Consider the following 19,653-nt stretch of genomic DNA (forward strand, 5'->3'; position numbering starts at 1 on the left):
GTCGACTTCGCACCTAAACTCGAAACTTTAATAAAATTTTATAAAATTGTGTTTACAAAAAAATGTAAACACGAGAAATGTCAAATGAAATGTCCCAAAATAAAACACCATGGTGAACTCACATAAGTTCACAATGATGAAAAAAGCTTCATTTGGAAGATTGCCAGATGGGCGTGCTTGATATGGTGAGAATAAGGACAGGGATGGATATAGGGTGGTCAGGATTGGAATAGACAAAAGAAAGACCGTGGGAAACGGCATAAGGAAACGGTTCTTTTCAGCGGTTCGGATGGTATAAAAGGGGGTAACTGAAGGAGAACAAAAATTAAGTAAAGTATAGCAGCATATCAAGCTGAAGTGCGCGCGCCGCTTTTTTGTAAGGAAGATATCCTCGAAAATTTTTGTGTGTGGTTTAAGTTTTTTAAAATTCCCTGTGCGCGGAGACCCAGAAAGGGTCAGTGTAGTGCCGAGAATAACAATTCGGTAGTTTTGATATAAGACAAAGTTCCTTCGGTTCTGAACGCGGTTTCGGTCGATAATCGGGAGGGAGAAGGGCAACACAAAACCCAACTACCAGGACAGGATTCATCGCGGCAGAGAGAGGTGGAATAATTAATAAGCAGGTGAGTCCGTAAATGTTAAAGGATTTTTTTTTGTGTCATCTAGACTTCCGCGCCGTTTGGGGTTCACGCGACCTCAATTTTGACTTCGGTCACCAGCCTCCTCATTAAATCCGCAGGCACGGATTCTCTTGGGTGAAGATTCCCACTCAAGCATTGTTTTCGTTTGCACAATCCCAAACTCTAGAATTTACTATCGCTTTGATTTTTTTTTGAACAAAATAATAAATTTTTGTGGATGCATTCATGTCATATTGCGCGTATGTATGAGGGCAATATAACAGTGATGCATGTGGGACATAAGGCGCGTGAACGCCAAATCGTGTTTGGGAGCCGTAGTGAAGAAAAAAAAAAAAAGGAAATTTGTTTTAAGTGGCGCTAATTGAGATTTAATTCTCGTAGTGGGAACCGGAGGTGGCTAGTGAAGCCTTCTGGAAGCGCCAGGGAATCACATTTTTGCGAATCACAGTTTTTTTGCGCACCACGAACTTTCTACAAATCACGAATTTTTTTCAAATCACAGTTCTTTGCGGATCACGTATCGTACAAAATCCAATTTTACGAAGCTACGAATTTCCACGAATTCGGCATCAAAATTTTTCAAATACAACAATTCTTTGTGCAACTTCGACGTCCAGGTGTTGCGAGTATCAACCTTTTGATAAAATTCAACACCATTTTTGATGCAAAGTCCCTATTCGTTCTACGTAGTCGACGTCATTTTTATACGTACTCGGCGTTATTGCGGGCAAATCCGCTACACATTCGATCGCCGATTTATTCAAAACCCTACAACAAATCTTGCATCTCGGAAAGCTGCATCCAATTGGATTTATTTGTTCGTCTCACCATTTACCTTAACGTTGGAGCGACCTACCTCGTTATAGCACGCAGCATAAAAGTTCACCATAAAAGCTTTTTAGGTGAGATAGGAATTAATAAAAAAGTCAGGGTAATCTTAAAATTGTTTTTTTTTGTATCCCAAATTGTACATGCTGTAAAAATCTGAATATCACCTGGATGTGCCTTGGCATGCGTCCGAGTCAATGGTCCGTTTTAGTCTTAAACATAATGTTCCTAGTATATCGGAAATTCTAGAAAATTGTAAGGTGTCTGTCAGTCACAATAGATACCGAAACGATTTAGACTGTTTTTTTTTGTCTTACCTTTTTTTTATGGCAGAGGGTATGAACCCTGCATCAACGAGCCCCCCAATCCCAACATAAAAGAGCTCTTTTAGGCAGGCATTAGGGTGTGTTTAAAACTATTCCTTTTTTTCTCATAACTCCAGCTGGTTAGATAAGAGTTTGGTATTTTTTTGGTGACAGAAAGACCATAGATAATTTTATTATATACGGAATTTACATGTACATTGTGATTTTTTTTTGGTTTATTATAAAATTTGTATACGTCAGGAATACAGTTTCCATACGTTTATTTTTCTGCTCCTATAAATCTGTGTAAATTTATATATGTACGTTTCTTTTTTTGCGAGATAAAGCAAAAAACCCAGAAGTGGTAAATTCAAATTTGCATGTATGTATATGGAAGTTAAGTGTTTGAAGGAAAATATTGTTTAATTTAAACGAAGCTTGAGTCTTTGTGAGTAAGATTTTATTTCCTTCGTGTGTAGAGTTGAAGATCATGTTAATTATTAAAATACGTCATTGAACTGAAAAGAGCAGTAGTATGGCTTGCTGATTTCTTTTTGGGCGGGGTGTGAGGATGGCAGGATGAAGAGGTAAGTAGAGGTGGGTGGAGCATGGCATTAGGGTGACCGCAAAAAAATGAGGCGAGCGGTCCAAGGTTGGGCGGGCTTCTTGGGGTTTGAAGGTGTGTGGGTAAAAATGAACGAAGAGGAGATATGAATATGTGTCCGTCTGGCTCTTTGGGGGGTAGGGTTAAAGACCACTACCCAGTGTTATACTGAGCTAGTAAAGGGTACCCCAAAGAGCCAAAAGTAGGTGTACGTGACAATATAAATATGGCGCCCAATCTAAAACGCAAACTTCGCTAGTGTGCTGCTGAGTAGCACTTAGTTTTTTTAAAAATAAAATCAGCGCTGAAAGGGGTTAAATTGGCGCCCATGAACAAAGCAATTATAATCCTAAGCAGTATGCCTTAGGTATATATAAACACATTTTTTTTAAATTATTACTCCTTGCTTTTCAAACAAATTTTATTTAAACCTTTTTATCCAAATCGTTCATTGCAATGGGGTGGATGGAAGCTGTCATCCTGTCGAGCCAGGTGACTTGCTTAAGCGTTTTCTTTTGCTAAAGTTCAATTGCCCTAGTGCGTCGGGGTCAACTCATCTGTCCCCCTACAATAGTCAATCGGTGACATAGGTACTACCGGCACATTGACCTATTTGCACCGCCATAACACAACACATCCAACTATGATAAAAAAATTGAAATCTAAAATTTGTTTATCATAGTTGGATGATTTGATTCTGCAGTTTAGTCTTTGTGTATGGAGACCGAAATTGGAAATTAAATTTGTGATGCTTCATACATAAGTACATACAAAGTTGTTTAGTGACCACAACCATGCGGTAACATGCAGAGGATGTGATGCCTAAAGTTTTGTTGATAAATAGCCACACACTACATAACCCAGGAACGTTAATCTATGCTCCAAACCCTCCGATTGGAAAACCTTTTCGGGTGTCATGCTATCCAAACTCCCGCAAAATTAGCACATCGTTATAGATTTGAATTTATGAAAGATTAGTCCTACTTATATTTGAGTTTTTTCTTTTAAAATATTTGAGAACCAGGCGTGCCGTTTAGCACATATAGACGACCATAGATATTCTAGTTTTTTATACAAATTTTAGCTAAAATATAGGGGTCCATAGTCGGTAAAATTTCTATTATTCTGTTTTGAGATACACGGAAAATAATTTCTTTTTATGAGCAATACACCACCTGCACATAACACTCGAGCCAAAACAAAGATAGCAGCCATGGCATCTAATGACACAAACGCGAACGCCGCGGTTGAAGAGGATGCCTCATTCATAGATTTGTCAGATCGTTTTGGAGGGGCGAAGAGTAGTGGGGATAAAACGGGAGAGAAAAGGGACAAAGAGGGAACCAGCAGTGCGACACCTATGACAGGCAGTATAACCGGGACGATGCCCAAGCAGAACACCGGAGCACAGGTAACTCAATCCGTGCTCGTACGGCCACCCGTATTATCTTTCCCGCGCCCGCCACCCTTCCATAATTTTTCGAATCACGCCACAGCCCAGCGATCTAAAACCCAGCACATTCGTGACGAAGTTGCACCTATGATTAAAGAAATGATGGGTGAAGCGAAAGAGGCCCTTTTAGGGGAAATGAGAACCAACATGCAGGAGATGATGAATAGTTTGAGAAACTCAAACGGTGAGAGGGGAGCTGTTGGGGGAGGAAATAGATCGCGTGTTCCATACAAGCGAAGGAGACACAACGTTAGCAGTGAGTCCATGGAGTCGAGGCGGTCGATTCCTCGAAATGGAATTGCCGATGGAAATGTCAATAGCAATGGCAATAGAGATAATATGGACACCCTTAACCATGTAAGGCCTGCGGTGGGTCCCTTGCCGGCGTTTACAGGGCAAATACATCATCGTCAGATCCAAGCAGCACAGCCAGCTAGGCAGGATTCGTTCTCGGAAAGCGTCCCAGTCGAAAGTCAAGTTAGAACGGCAGTTGGGAGATCTGAACTTAACATAGAAAAGTGGGGAATTAGTTTTCAAGGATTCCGGGATTCCATGACTATTGAGGATTTTCTATTTAGATTGGAATATTTAAAGGAAAAATATGGGTGTTCATGGGGAGATATTTTGCGTGATTTCCATCGTCTGCTGGGGGGGAAGCACGAGAATGGTATTGGTTGTACATTCGTACGAACCGAAGCGTAGATTGGCCAACTTTGCAATTTGCGTTACAGCGACAATTCGCCTCCCAACTCACAGATTTTGAACTAATGAGGGAAATCAATGAAAGGAAACAAAAGCCCGGAGAAACAATTGACGAATATTTTCATGCTATAGGGGTACTTCGTTCTCGGCTAAGGAACCAAATACCCGAATACGAAATGGTACGTCTGGTTAAAGGGAATTTAAGAGAATCGTTGGCGAAAATGGTTTACCCCATCGCGGTGTACTCCGTTGAGCAGTTGCGGATGGAATGTAAGGAGGTGGAGAGGTGTTTCCCCCGTCGCGAACGTATGCCGCAAGGCGGATACGTGCCCCGATCTTATCAGGTAAACGAGGTCACACTCACACAGAGTGATGATCAGGAAGCTCCCAGAGACGAGGGTCAAGTCTCTGTGGAGGAAGTCCGATATCAGCGCGTAACGAAACACCCTCCAGCGCGCGACCAGACCAGCCGTAAAATAGTATGTTGGAATTGTGGAATTGAGGGTCATTTGTTCACTGAGTGCATGTCCCTACAGCGACGTATATTTTGCTTTAAATGCGGAAAGTCGGATGTTATAACACCGAAATGTCCCGTATGTAATGTGACGGGAAACGCGAAACGGAACGCGATGACGACGGGGGTGGCGCGCTCCACACAATCCCCGCAAGAATAGATAAGTCAACCAACACACCCACAGATTTTGAAGACGCCAGAGGTGAAAATGAACAGGTCGCAGAAAACTTTAAAATTAATCAAAACCCTGATAGACAGAAAAATGGAAACAACAAAAATACCCTTAACCGTCCAGTTACGCTTTCGCTTGAGGAGCGTTTGCGAAGGTATCGAGAAGCTCGCGAACGAATTTTTGCCGACAGCGTGTTGCTGGGTCGACGGGTGGTATCGCGCAGGATACAAAAGGCCAGAGAACGGTTTAAACGAAGAAAGCTTGTACGTCGGGAAGTTGTGGCCACGGTTAAGAGAGCAGAGCGAAATGACCCGCGAGTATACGCTGATATAGAGGTAAAGGGGATGAAATTGCGCGGATTGTTGGATACGGGGGCATCGGTGAGTATTCTAGGACGGGGATGCCGCGAGCTAGTCAGCAAGGTAGGGGTACCTATTGAAAGGTTTATCTCAAGTGTAACGACGGCGGGAGGTGGCGCACATACGGTATTGGGAAAGCTAACCGTACCTGTAAGATACAATAATTTAGAAAATAACATTATATTCTATCTATGTCCCATACCTCGAGCAAAATATATATCTGGGGATTGACTTTTGGCGTGTATTTCAGTTAGCTCCGAGCATTATAGGGATCGATGAGATTGATTTTTCGCGATTAGAACAACAGATGGTGACAGTGGAGGATAGACACGAGCGTCGCATATTGCATGACTTAACCGCTGGACAACAAAAACGGTTGCAAGAAGTCAAAGATAGTTTTAAGACGTTTGAACAGGAGGGACTTGGTCGCACGCCGCTCGAAAAACATTCCATTAAGTTAGTTGACGAAGCCGTGCCTGTGAAAGATCGTCACTATCCATTGTCGCCGGCCATGCAAGCCATTGTATATGCTGAAATAGACAAAATGTTAGAACTAGGAGTAATCGAAGAAAGCGAAAGTCCCTGGAGTAACAGAACGACTGTTGTTCGAAAACCTGGAAAAAACCGATTTTGTTTAGACGCGCGGAAGTTGAATGCCTTGACCGTTAAAGACGCCTACCCGTTACAGAACATAGAAGGCATAATCAGTCGCATCGATGATACGCATTACATCAGCAGCGTAGACCTAAAGTTCGCCTTTTGGCAAATAGAATTGGAGGATAAATGCAAACCATACACTGCTTTCACCGTCCCGGAACGTCCCTTGTAACAATTTGTAGTTATGCCATTCGGCTTATGCAATGCGGCACAGCGGTTGTGCCGATTGATGGACCGCGTCATACCGCAGAGGTTAAAGTCCAACGTTTTTATATATCTGGATGATTTGCTCATCATTGCTCCAGATTTCCACGCACATTTGAAAACTTTGGAAGAAGTGGCTGGTTGTCTAAAAGGAGCAGGGTTAACTATTGGGTTAGAAAAGTCAATGTTTTGTTTCAAAGAATTGCCATATTTAGGTTATATTGTAGGCGGAGGTATGTTAAAGACGGATCCTGAAAAGGTGAAGGCTATCCTAAATATCCCCTTACCGAAAACGGTGAAACAAGTTAGAAGTTTTCTGGGAACAGCTGGGTGGTACCGTCGATTTATAAAGGATTATGCAATGATGGCTGCACCACTGACTGATACCATAAAAAAAATCGAACAAGTTCCAAATGACATCGCAAGCCATAGAGGCCTTTAATAATTTGAAAAAAGCACTAACGAGCGCACCTGTACTAAAGCACCCGGATTTCACAAAACGTTTTTGGGTCCAATGTGACGCCTCTGACTATGGCGTTGGCGCGGTGCTGTATCAAAAGACGGATGATAATGCTGAAAATCCCATCGCGTACTTCTCTCAGAAGTTAAACGAGTGTCAACGGAAATATAGCACAACCGAAAAGGAATGTCTCGCGGCGGTGATGGCAGTGCGAAGATTTCGACCGTACATTGACCTTATGCCATTTACAGTAGCGACGGATCATGCCAGTCTAAAGTGGCTCATGTCACTTAAAGATCTGAGCGGCAGGCTAGCGAGGTGGTCCCTGCATCTGCAGGCATTTAATTTCAAAATCGAACATCGAAAAGGGTCGGAAAACATAGTTGCTGACACGCTATCTCGCTGTATAGAAGATATATCGCAATCGTTAATAGCAGGCATGGATACGATAGAATTCGAATCTGAGGAATACTTAGGGTTAATAGGCACGATTGAGAAAAATGCTGAGCGATTCCCCGATCTAAAAGTAGAGGACGGTTTTGTTTTTAAGAAAATGCTAGCTAGGGATATCGAGTTTGAAGAAAGCCAGTGGAAGCTATGGGTACCGGCGTCATTAACATCGACGCTAATTGAAAACGCGCATTGTGCTGAAACAGCCGCACATGGAGGAATGACCAAGACCTTGCATCGTTTGAGGCGCATGTACTACTGGCCTAACATGGTCGTACAAGTCCGGAATTCTGTCCGTGACTGCCAGGCCTGCAAGGAAAGTAAGCCTAGCAATGTAACTTTGAAGCCAGGTATAGGGGCAGAGGTTATCACGGAACGACCTTTCCAAAAGATTTATGTAGATTTTTTAGGAAAGTACCCCAGATCTAAGAGTGGGAACACGTATATTTTTATAGTTGTGGATCATTTCTCTAAATTTACCTTTTTAAAGGCAATGCGTGAAGCAACGGCGACCAACGTCGTGAAATTCCTGACCGAAGAAATCTTCTACAAGTTCGGGGTACCGGAAACAATACATTCTGACAATGGGAAGCAGTTCACGTCAAAGCCATTTACCCAAATGGTAGAGACGTATTGCATCAAACACCTAAAAACCGCCTTTTATTCGCTTCAGTCTAATGCAGCGGAGAGGGTCAACCAATCGGTTTTGGCCGCAATCCGCGCATACTTGAAACAGACCACCGAGATTGGGATATCTACCTACCGGAAATTGAATGCGCATTGCGAAGCGCAGGGCATTCGGCCACGGGTGTATCGCCCTACTTTGCCCTATTCGGAATGCACATGTTCACCAGTGGTGCCGATTATGTTTTGGCCCGAAAACTTAGTTCACTTGATGACCACGAATTGCTATCGCTGAACAATACTGATCGACTTCGGATTATGCGGGATAAAATTAAGGATAACTTACATGAGGCATATAGAACAAATGCGACACGGTATAATAAAAGGATTCGCGAAACGCGTTTCGTACCCGGGCAGGAAATATACAAACGGAATTTTGTGTTAAGCGACTTCAAAAATAATATTAACGCGAAATTTTGTAAAAAATTTACGAAATGCAGGATAAAGAAAGCACTCGGGAAGAACATGTACCTGTTAGAAACACTTTCTGGACGTAGTTTAGGCGCCTGGTACGCCAAAGACTTAAAACAATAGGCTCCTGTCCATTTTGATGTATCTCCGGCGATGAGGGTCAAGTCGTCCGGAGAGCAACAACCGATCGATGATGTCGGCCAACCTGAAAGAAGGATAAACAAAGTATCCACAAAGTAACTCGCTTATATGTGAATTGTAGAGATAATAATACGTCCCGTAAATATATCTCCGGCGATGAGGGTCAAGTCGTCCGGAGAGATCCAATATCCAGTATATACACAATGCCCGGCATAGCTCGCGAAGCAGGAGACAGTGTCAGGTCGTGGGTCGTCCCCGCGTTGGGCTTCACTCACACCTTGGCCCGCTTGGATGTAGGGAGCCTCGCATGTCGAGGTGGAGTACGCTGGTAAAAACAGCAGGATTGAATTAAATTTTTCCTTGTTCAAAATATATGAACAAATAAACCAAAGATTTACCCTCGGGTCCCCCTCCTAAACCAGGGGTGGTATCCACAGTAGGTTGCGCAGAACACCTCTCTACGTTGGTGGCCTACGGCCGCGCGTAGAAAGTAGTACCCTGGGTGGTTCCAACACCGGTTTGGAGACCAAAACTATATCCGCACAACACACTTATGTTCACAGTTTTTTTTTGGTGGGTACTTAACAACAAGCACCTGAAGAGCACAAACTTTCACCGCAAATATCTCCGGATAGAGATACAAATTTTAATTTCCGCCTTCGGTATATTGTCCGCGAGATTAATACGCGTCGTGGGACACCTTTTTCGACCTTCGAGGTAGCAGTCGACCTCGCACCTAAACTCGAAACTTTAATAAAATTTTATAAAATTGTGTTTACAAAAAAATGTAAACACGAGAAATGTCAAATGAAATGTCGCAAAATAAAACACCATGGTGAACTCACATAAGTTCACAATGATGAAAAAAGCTTCATTTGGAAGATTGCCAGATGGGCGTGCTTGATATGGTGAGAATAAGGACAGGGATGGATATAGGGTGGTTAGGATTGGAATAGACAAAAGAAAGACCGTGGGAAACGGCATAAGGAAACGGTTCTTTTCAGCGGTTCGGATGGTATAAAAGGGGGTAACTGAAGGAGAACAAAAATTAAGTAAAGTATAGCAGCATATCAAGCTGAAGTGCGCGCGCCGCTTTTTTGTAAGGTAGATATCCTCGAAAATTTTTGTGTGTGGTTTAAGTTTTTTAAAATTCCCTGTGCGCGGAGACCCAGAAAGGGTCAGTGTAGTGCCGAGAATAACAATTCGGTAGTTTTGATATAAGACAAAGTTCCTTCGGTTCTGAACGCGGTTTCGGTCGATAATCGGGAGGGAGAAGGGCAACACAAAACCCAACTACCAGGACAGGATTCATCGCGGCAGAGAGAGGTGGAATAATTAATAAGCAGGTGAGTCCGTAAATGTTAAAGGATTTTTTTTTGTGTCATCTAGACTTCCGCGCCGTTTGGGGTTCACGCGACCTCAATTTTGACTTCGGTCACCAGCCTCCTCATTAAATCCGCAGGCACGGATTCTCTTGGGTGAAGATTCCCACTCAAGCATTGTTTTCGTTTGCACAATCCCAAACTCTAGAATTTACTATCGCTTTGATTTTTTTTTGAACAAAATAATAAATTTTTGTGGATGCATTCATGTCATATTGCGCGTATGTATGAGGGCAATATAACAGTGATGCATGTGGGACATAAGGCGCGTGAACGCCAAATCGTGTTTGGGAGCCGTAGTGAAGAAAAAAAAAAAGGAAATTTGTTTTAAGTGGCGCTAATTGAGATTTAATTCTCGTAGTGGGAACCGGAGGTGGCTAGTGAAGCCTTCTGGAAGCGCCAGGGAATCACATTTTTGCGAATCACAGTTTTTTTGCGCACCACGAACTTTCTACAAATCACGATTTTTTTTCAAATCACAGTTCTTTGCGGATCACGTATCGTACAAAATCCAATTTTACGAAGCTACGAATTTCCACGAATTCGGCATCAAAATTTTTCAAATACAACAATTCTTTGTGCAACTTCGACGTCCAGGTGTTGCGAGTATCAACCTTTTGATAAAATTCAACACCATTTTTGATGCAAAGTCCCTATTCGTTCTACGTAGTCGACGTCATTTTTATACGTACTCGGCGTTATTGCGGGCAAATCCGCTACACGTTCGATCGCCGATTTATTCAAAACCCTACAACAAATCTTGCATCTCGGAAAGCTGCATCCAATTGGATTTATTTGTTCGTCTCGCCATTTACCTTAACGTTGGAGCGACCTACCTCGTTATAGCACGCAGCATAAAAGTTCACCATAAAAGCCTTTTAGGTGAGATAGGAATTAATAAACAAGTCAGGGTAATCTTAAAATTGTTTTTTTTGTATCCCAAATTGTACATGCTGTAAAAATCTGAATATCACCTGGATGTGCCTTGGCATGCGTCCGAGTCAATGGTCCGTTTTAGTCTTAAACATAATGTTCCTAGTATATCGGAAATTCTAGAAAATTGTAAGGTGTCTGTCAGTCACAACAGATACCGAAACGATTTAGACTGTTTTTTTTTGTCTTACCTTTTTTTTATGGCAGAGGGTATGAACCCTGCATCAACGAGCCCCCCAATCCCCACATAAAAGAGCTCTTTTAGGCAGGCATTAGGGTGTGTTTAAAACTATTCCTTTTTTTCTCATAACTCCAGCTGGTTAGATAAGAGATTGGTATTTTTTTGGTGACAGAAAGACCATAGATAATTTTATTATATACGGAATTTACATGTACATTGTGATTTTTTTTTGGTTTATTATAAAATTTGTATACGTCAGGAATACAGTTTCCATACGTTTATTTTTCTGCTCCTATAAATCTGTGTAAATTTATATATGTACGTTTCTTTTTTTGCGAGATAAAGCAAAAAACCCAGAAGTGGTAAATTCAAATTTGCATGTATGTATATGGAAGTTAAGTGTTTGAAGGAAAATATTGTTTAATTTAAACGAAGCTTGAGTCTTTGTGAGTAAGATTTTATTTCCTTCGTGTGTAGAGTTGAAGATCATGTTAATTATTAAAATACGTCATTGAACTGAAAAGAGCAGTAGTATGGCTTGCTGATTTCTTTTTGGGCGGGGTGTGAGGATGGCAGGATGAAGAGGTAAGTAGAGGTGGGTGGAGCATGGCATTAGGGTGACCGCAAAAAAATGAGGCGAGCGGTCCAAGGTTGGGCGGGCTTCTTGGGGTTTGAAGGTGTGTGGGTAAAAATGGACGAAGAGGAGATATGAATATGTGTCCGTCTGGCTCTTTGGGGGGTAGGGTTAAGGACCACTACCCAGTGTTATACTGAGCTAGTAAAGGGTACCCCAAAGAGCCGAAAGTAGGTGTACGTGACACTCTCTTCATAGTCTTTCAGCCAAAAGCCAGATTTTACTGCGCAAGCATACGGCGATGTTACCGGCATTCTCAAGTACATCAACAAGTTCGAATGTATCTTGCTGTCCTCAATTTGGTTCAAAACCCTACCATTAATGAAAGAAGCGTGGTCCTCCAAGCGAAACGCCACCACAGATGTTGACGTCCGACATCTAGATGTCTTATTAGCTGATTTGGAGTTGATCAGGAACCAATGGGAAACAATTTTAAACGAATGCAAAACAGTTGCTATTCAATTGAACATCTCGCCAAAGTTTCCGGACATTCGAAAGAGAAAACCCAAAAGGCGTTCTGAAGATAATTTAAATGAGATGATTACGGATGATTCAGAGTCTGATTTCAAAAACAATACATTCTTGGTGATTTTTGATTCGGTAATCACTGGCATTACTGAACGATTTGCAGCTATGAGAAATTTGAACGAAAAGTTTTCCTTTTTGTGGCAATTTAAGACATGGATGAAACTACGGTTCGGGCGAGCGCAGCAAAATTTGTCGAAAAATACAAGTCGGATATTTCTCAAAGATTAGAATGTGAAATAGTTCACTTGAAACACATTTACGAAGCAAATTTTGATAAAGGTCTGTCACCATTGGAATTGCTAAATGCCGTCTATTTTCAAAATATGTATACAATTTTCCCCCAACTTTTGTATTGGTTTACGTACCTTTTGCACTTTACCTGTCACTGTATCTAGTGCAGAACGTTCCTTCAGCGTCCTTTCAAGAATGAAAGACTTTCATAGATCGTGTTCATCTAAAGAGCGAGTTTTGGGACTTGCCACGCTTTGTGTTGCATCCGTTTTGGGAAGACAGTTAAATTTTGATATTATTATAAAAAATTTTGCAGCGGAAAAAGCAAGTAAAGCCACTCTTTGATATCCGAACATTCTATATTGAATAATTAAAATTTATAATCATCATTAAATTTATCAGAAATGTATGAAAATGTTACCAAATAACTAGAAAAGATTATTTGAAATATGTGGCTGATAAAGAGAATTTTATTTCTACGTTACAATAAAATAAAACAAATAGTAAATATTCGTGTTAATTTTATTGTCAGCTCTTAGCCAAAAATCATTTAGTTGATGTGGCAAAATTTTTTTTTTGATTTAATCCATGAATAATGATTTATGAATGAAATGTCATTAATTCACGTTAATCAAATGTATTAGTGGATTTTTTATAGGGGGCCCGTAAATTTTTTTAGTCCCGGGCCCGGATTTTCTCTCTATGGCCCTGGTTCGAGGACGCCAGAGGGGATTGAAGCCAGAGTCTCCGGACCCAGAGCCAAAATATCAGTACCTCTAAAAGCACATACGAGCAGCTTTCAAGCGGAAGTATTCGCCATATGTTGGTGCGCTAAGCTGAACCTTCAGCGCTGATACTCCAATGAAACAATTGCCATACTCAGTCAGACAGTCAGGCCCCACTAAAGGCAATTGTGGCGTTCGAAATAAAGTCAGCACTGGTCCTTGGGTGCACAACGTAGTACTGTTGCACTGGGTCCCAGGCCACAGGGGAGTACAGGGTAATGAGTAGGCGGACTCTAGTGTTTAGTTTGTTGCGTCCCCCCTACAAATTATCATCCTCCCAGCAGATCCATGCAGCGGGTCTGCGCCATACTCTCCTCCTCCGGGAAGGTATCGAACCCAATCCGTGTCCTTCTCCTGACCCCGGTCATGAGAAATGGTTTTGCTGCGTTTGCCGGAAAAGCATCTTTTTAGGACGGTCATACTCTTGTCAGTGTGTCACGTGCAAGGGATGGTTGCATCGGACAGGTTGCTCTGGGCTTGGTCCCAAAACCCGACGTCCTCGTAACTTTTACAAATCTTTTGTGGCTTCTTGTTGTTCACGCCCTCATTACATTATGTGAAAATACGGCACCTGAGAACACACCCGTATGAAGCTGAAAAACACAAGCAGGTCCTGAGTGAACTCCACAAACAGGCGTCGGACCTCTATGCCGGGAATTGCCCGGTGAATCCTGTACTCAAAGAAAAAAAACTAGCAGAGTAGGAACGCACTCTCCCTAAGCAAACGGGAGTCACTCTAGCCCAACTTCGATCTAGATACTGTAACAGGTTAAACTCTTACCTATCCAGAATCAACCCCGACATACAAAACATATGTCCTGCTTATAATGTGTCCCCACATGACACCAAGCATCTCTTTAGCTGTATTGTGGAATCAACGCCTCTAACACTCCTCTCATTATGGTCCACCCCTGTTGAAACTTTCTGTTTCCTTGGACTCCCGTTAGAGGACATTGATGACCCGCTTCCCAAGGCAGTCGGTTCTATGTACCGGAGCGACTCGGGATTTTTCCCGACCAAGGACTGTCATTTCAGTGTGACCCCATTTAATTTGTTTCGTCCCTCCCACAAATTGTCATCCTCCCAGCAGCTCCTTGCAGCAGGACTGCTACATATTCTCTTACTCCGGGAAGGTATCGAACCCAATCCGGGTCCGTCTCCTGACCCCGGTCATGAGAAATGGTTTTGCTGCATTTGCCAGAAAAGAATCTTTTTAGGACGGTCATACTCTGTTCAGTGTGTCTCGTGCAAGGGATGGTTGCATCGGACAGGTTGTTCTGGGCTTGATCCCAAAACCCGACGTCCACGTAACTTTTATAAATCTTTTGTGGCTCCTTGCTGCTCACGCCCAAGGGCGTCCCGTAGTCTACGCCTAAGCGTATCCCCACTACCTTCCAGCAGCTTCGCTGCTCAGCAAGCCACAACAAGTACCCGCTGCTGCTCGCGCCCCACGGCGCCAACAACTCAAACAGCTGATACCACTCATAACTACTACCTTCGTAGTAGAGCTGGTTGCAATGCTGAGCATCAGCCCCTGCCCCCGTCTTCTTCTCCCCCCCTCTTTTCAATCGTGCAGGTCAGGGAAACAGACTCTTAGTCCCTGCCTCCGTTTGCACCGTCTGCCAGCACAGAATATATAGGTTTGCGACATCCGCTCAATGCAGCTCCTGCCTTGGGTGGTGCCACTTTCCTAGATGTTCTGGTCTCCGCGACGGCAACCCCCCGACGGGTTTCATCGCGCCATGTTGCCAGGTCGCAAACCCAAATCATCCGGGTACCCCAATGCTTGCCCAAGGGCGCCCAGTCCCAAGGCCACAACAGCAATTGCGTCCTGGCCTTCCACAACCTAGGCGTAGTCACCCCTCACTTACCCCTAGAGTGGCGGCGTCACCCCTCATGCACTTCAGAATTCTGCAGTTCAACTGTAATGGACTAAACTCACAGCAAGATCTGCATTGCAGACCTGCTCTGGTTATAATGCCCACAGGAAAGACCGCGAGAGCGGAAATGGAGGCGGCCTCGCGTTTATTATACACCACTCTGTGCAATATCATATATTTGATCCTGGCATCGACCGCAGTGACAATGTCTTAGAACGTCAAGGCCTATCTGTCCGGTCAGGCGATGCAAATCTAGAAATCATCAACATCTACATCCCTCCTGTCACCTGTTGCCCCAGTGGATACCGCCCTAATATCGAGGCCTTACTCACTGGCAACAATCGCATTATCTTAGGCGATTTTAATGCCCATCACGACCTATGGCATTCAAACTTGCGGGCGGACAGTAGGGGTGAGATGTTGGCGGATCAAATAGACGAAACGACGTTACGACGCACAATAAACGGAGACGCCCCCACACGTATGGTAGGAAGCCGTCATAGCTCGCCAGATATCTCAATCGTGAGCGCAGAACTCGTAAACTGCGTCAACTGGCAGCCGATGGTAACATTGGCATCCGACCACCTGCCCATACTTATTTCGTTCGAGCGTACCGCCGACTTCATCGTCACCGAAAAACGCACTTTCATAAACTTCAAAAAAGGAAAGTGGGAAGAATATAAATCTGCAACAGACAGCAGCTTTGCTGCCCTCCCTATCCCGACTGATGCCCGCCAAGGGGAGCGTGCCTTCCGTAAGGTCATTGAATCCGCCTCGGCACATTTCATTCCCGCCGGGAGAATTCCCGAAATCCGGCCCCACTTCCCGGCGGAGGCCGCGAGCTTAGCGAGGGAACGCGACCTTATAAGACAGCTTGATCCAGGCGACCCCCAAATAAGGGATATAAACCAACGCATCAGATTGCTTGTGGCCGACACAAGCGGGCGAAACGGGAAACGGGAAACTTTGGTCCACCGTAAAGTCCCTATCGAATCCGACTAAGCACAAAGACAAAGTTTCCATCGCCTTTGGCGATAAGGTGCTGTCGGATGCGAAAAAATGCGCGAGCGCTTTCTGCCGACAATATATAATGCATCCTACGGTCGACAAAGATAGACGGAGAGCCAATAGACACGCACATAAACACAAACTCAGCGCGTCACCAATTACCATCACCGCTAGAGAGATTGAGGACGCCATTGGTCGCGCTAAACCATCCAAAGCAGTGGGCCCAGACGGCATAGCCATGCCGATGCTTAAAAACCTAGGGAAAGAGGGTTTCAAATATTTAGCGCATGTCTTCAACCTGTCTCTTTCCACCTTTGTCATACCCGAGAAATGGAAAATGGCCAAGGTGGTCCAGCTACTAAAGCCTGGGAAACCAGCTAACGTAGGTGAGTCATATCGTCCGATATCTCTCCTATCGCCAGTGGCAAAGACGCTTGAAGCCATTTTGCTCCCTTATTTCCAAGCACATTTGCAGCTAGCCCCTCATCAGCATGGCTTCAGAAAACTCCATAGCACTACCTCCGCGCTAAATGTCATTAGCACCCAGATAAATTGCGGTTTGAATCAATATCCCCACCATAGAACAGTACTCGTAGCGTTAGACCTATCAAAAGCTTTTGATACGGTCAACCATGGCTCGTTACTGCAAGACCTGGAAGGGTCCACCCTTCCCCCATGTCTTAAAAGGTGGACCGCAAATTATCTGGGTGGTCGGCAGGCATCGGTGCAATTCAGAAACGAAACATCAAAACAAAGGAGAATTAAACAAGGGGTGCCACAGGGTGGTGTCCTATCCCCGCTTTTGTTTAATTTCTACATATCTAAGCTACCTTCACCACCGGAAGGAGTCACAATCGTTTCCTACGCCGATGACTGCACAATAATGGCCACAGGCCCAGGCCCAAAGATCGATGAGCTATGCAATAAAATAAACGGCTATCTCCCTGATCTCTCCAGTTTTTTCGCCTCGCGAAACCTGGCATTGTCACCGACTAAATCTTCCGCGACCTTATTTACAACATGGACGCCCCAAATGTCGACCATATTGAACATCCACGTCGATGGCACTACGCTACCGACTGTCCTACACCCCAAAATCTTGGGTGTGACGTTTGATCAGGATCTACATTTTGGTGCGCACGCAACCGCAATTGTTCCAAGAATTCAGAGCCGTAATAAAATCCTCAAATCCCTTGCTGGCAGTACCTGGGGAAAAGATAAAGAAACGCTCTTGACCACATACAAAGCAATTAGCCAGCCGATTACGTGCTACGCGTCACCCATATGGTCGCCAAGCCTAAAAACCACCCACTGGAAGAAACTACAGGCCTGCCTCCCCATCAGGGAGAGAAATGAGATGCTGACCAAACAGTTTCTGTTGAATACCCAGAAACCTGGGCATCCCAACAGACATCTGATTGACGCACCAGCACCGCCTAGGGGCCTAAGGAGTCATCTCCGTAAGCATTTTGAGGAAATACGGCACCTGAGAACCCAGCCGTATGAAGCGGAAAAACACAAGCAGGTCCTTGGTGAACTCCATAGACAGGTGTCGGACCTTTATGTCGGGAATTGCCCGGTGAATCCAGTACTTGAAGAAAAATATCCAGAACTCGCAGAAGAGGAACGCATACTCTCCAGGGAAACGCGTGTCACTCTTGCTCAACTTCGTTCTGGATACTGTAACAGGTTAAACTCTTACCTATCCAGAATCAACCCCGACATACAAAATGTATGCCCTGCTTGCAATGTGTCCCCACATGACACCAACCATCTCTTTAATTGTAATGTGGAACCAACGCCTCTAACACCCCTTTCCTTATGGTCCACCCCTGTTGAAACGGCAAGTTTCCTTGGACTCCCGCTAGAGGATATTGATGACGATTTGTGATCGGTCGCGGCTATTAGGTGGGGCGAGCATTGCTACAACAACAACAACAACATTGATGACAATTTGTGATCTGTCGCACCTATTGGATTGGGCGAAGCACTGCTACAACAAGAGCAGGCGGACAACCCGGAAAGAGAGGCAGGAACTGCATGACCCATCGATCCCGAGCCGTTCCTGTCAGTTGGCTCACAGGGGCATTTTTAGGAGAATGGGGGGGGGGGGGGGGGGGGCAATACAGGGCAATAATAGACCTATCGAAAGATAACCGAAGAACCCCAAGAGCTATTCTTACAGGGCATTATAGACTGAGCAGCCGTATGCAGAAAGTGGGCATTCTATCGAATAACACATGCCGATTTTGTGATCGATCAGCAGACGGTGAACCATATCCTCCAAGAATACGAAGCAATCTCAATACGTAGGGCTAAGTTTATGGGCTCACTATGGCCAGTGCATTCCCACATTTAATCCCTCAAGCCAAGAACTCTGCTAGGGTTCATCAAAGAAGTCGGCTACGATGAGGTGCTGTGAAGATGTGCAAGTCACTGTGCAATCCTCAATAAATTATCTATCTACGTTCTGGTAACAAGCACCATTCAGGTACTAACCCGACCATCTCCCGACCTATTGATATGACTACATTGAACCTTCTAGGGATTGAATATTAATAATGACCGCAATGCGAAAGTCTGCTAAAATTTACCATTCTCCATGGAATGCTACATATGTAACTTCCCACGTTTTGAATCAGTAATGAAAAGAGCAAAATTTACTAAAATTTTAACTGGTTGTGTGTAAGGTGTTGATGTCGTCTCTTAACGCAATTTAATGGCAACGGCGACGCAGGGAAAATAATAAAAATCCTATAAATCTACTGATCATAATTAATTAATCCCTCCCTTTCTATGCAGTTGTATGCATACATACATATGGGTTTTGTTCTCCGTACGCTATTTAAAGAAATCAATTGGTATTTACATGAACTTCGAACTCTTTGGTATTTGCCTTCTTCAGTTGATTATCAACAAAAGCATGACAAATTAACACTAACAAATTCATACATGTTGTTTATATATTTTATATGGTAGGCAATTTACTTACCCTTTCTGGTGCGATGATCCTGAAAAACCGGGCCTGACTAGACGAGATTTATTTTGCTTTAACATAGCGTGCTTAACACGAACCATATCATGTTAGAGCACAATTTCGATTATGCAACCAATCAAAGAAATGTCGTGCTTGTAATACTGCTATGATAACAGCAGCAGCTCCCGGTGGCGGCACATAAACAACAGTTGCATGCGGATCAGTTGCATTTTTTGCTTCGGCTACCTATTCAATTTTAATTCACATTACATTATCTATTATTGCAATTTTTAATCAATAAAAATCAATATAAATTACCGAAGCAAATACTGGCAAACCAAGATGCGTAGTTCCACCCTTTTTTGGGAAAATACATCCAACCAATTTTGTACCGTATTCCAAATCATGTTGGTTGTGGAAAGTACCTCGTTTACCGGTAAATACTTGGCAAATGACACGTGAATCTGCATTTAATTGTAGGTTTCTTGTTGTTTTGGCATATCCTGAGCTGAATCGCACCCCGGCAGAG

General features: G+C 43.6%; 1 long non-coding RNA gene across 7 annotated transcripts in view; it reads right to left on the bottom strand.

Annotated features, from left to right (window-relative positions):
- The window catches only part of LOC137249920 (uncharacterized), a 29,822-nt gene that overhangs the window by 9,664 nt on the left and 505 nt on the right, over window positions 1–19,653 (bottom strand). For 2 of the 7 annotated variants that reach the window (XR_010952613.1, XR_010952607.1), the window contains exons 2-3: window positions 19,443–19,632; window positions 19,140–19,370 (exon numbers count right to left, since the gene is read on the bottom strand). This is a non-coding gene — a long non-coding RNA (uncharacterized lncRNA). Of the gene's footprint in view, window positions 1–1,612; window positions 5,727–5,780; window positions 6,109–8,504; window positions 8,650–12,608; window positions 12,832–19,139; window positions 19,371–19,442; window positions 19,633–19,653 lie in introns of those variants that run through there. The other 5 variants (XR_010952609.1, XR_010952608.1, XR_010952611.1 and 2 more) reach the window with 5 other exon arrangements.

The sequence above is a fragment of the Eurosta solidaginis genome, chromosome 4, assembly GCF_040869045.1.
Source record: "Eurosta solidaginis isolate ZX-2024a chromosome 4, ASM4086904v1, whole genome shotgun sequence".
NCBI classification, from domain to species: domain Eukaryota; kingdom Metazoa; phylum Arthropoda; class Insecta; order Diptera; family Tephritidae; genus Eurosta; species Eurosta solidaginis.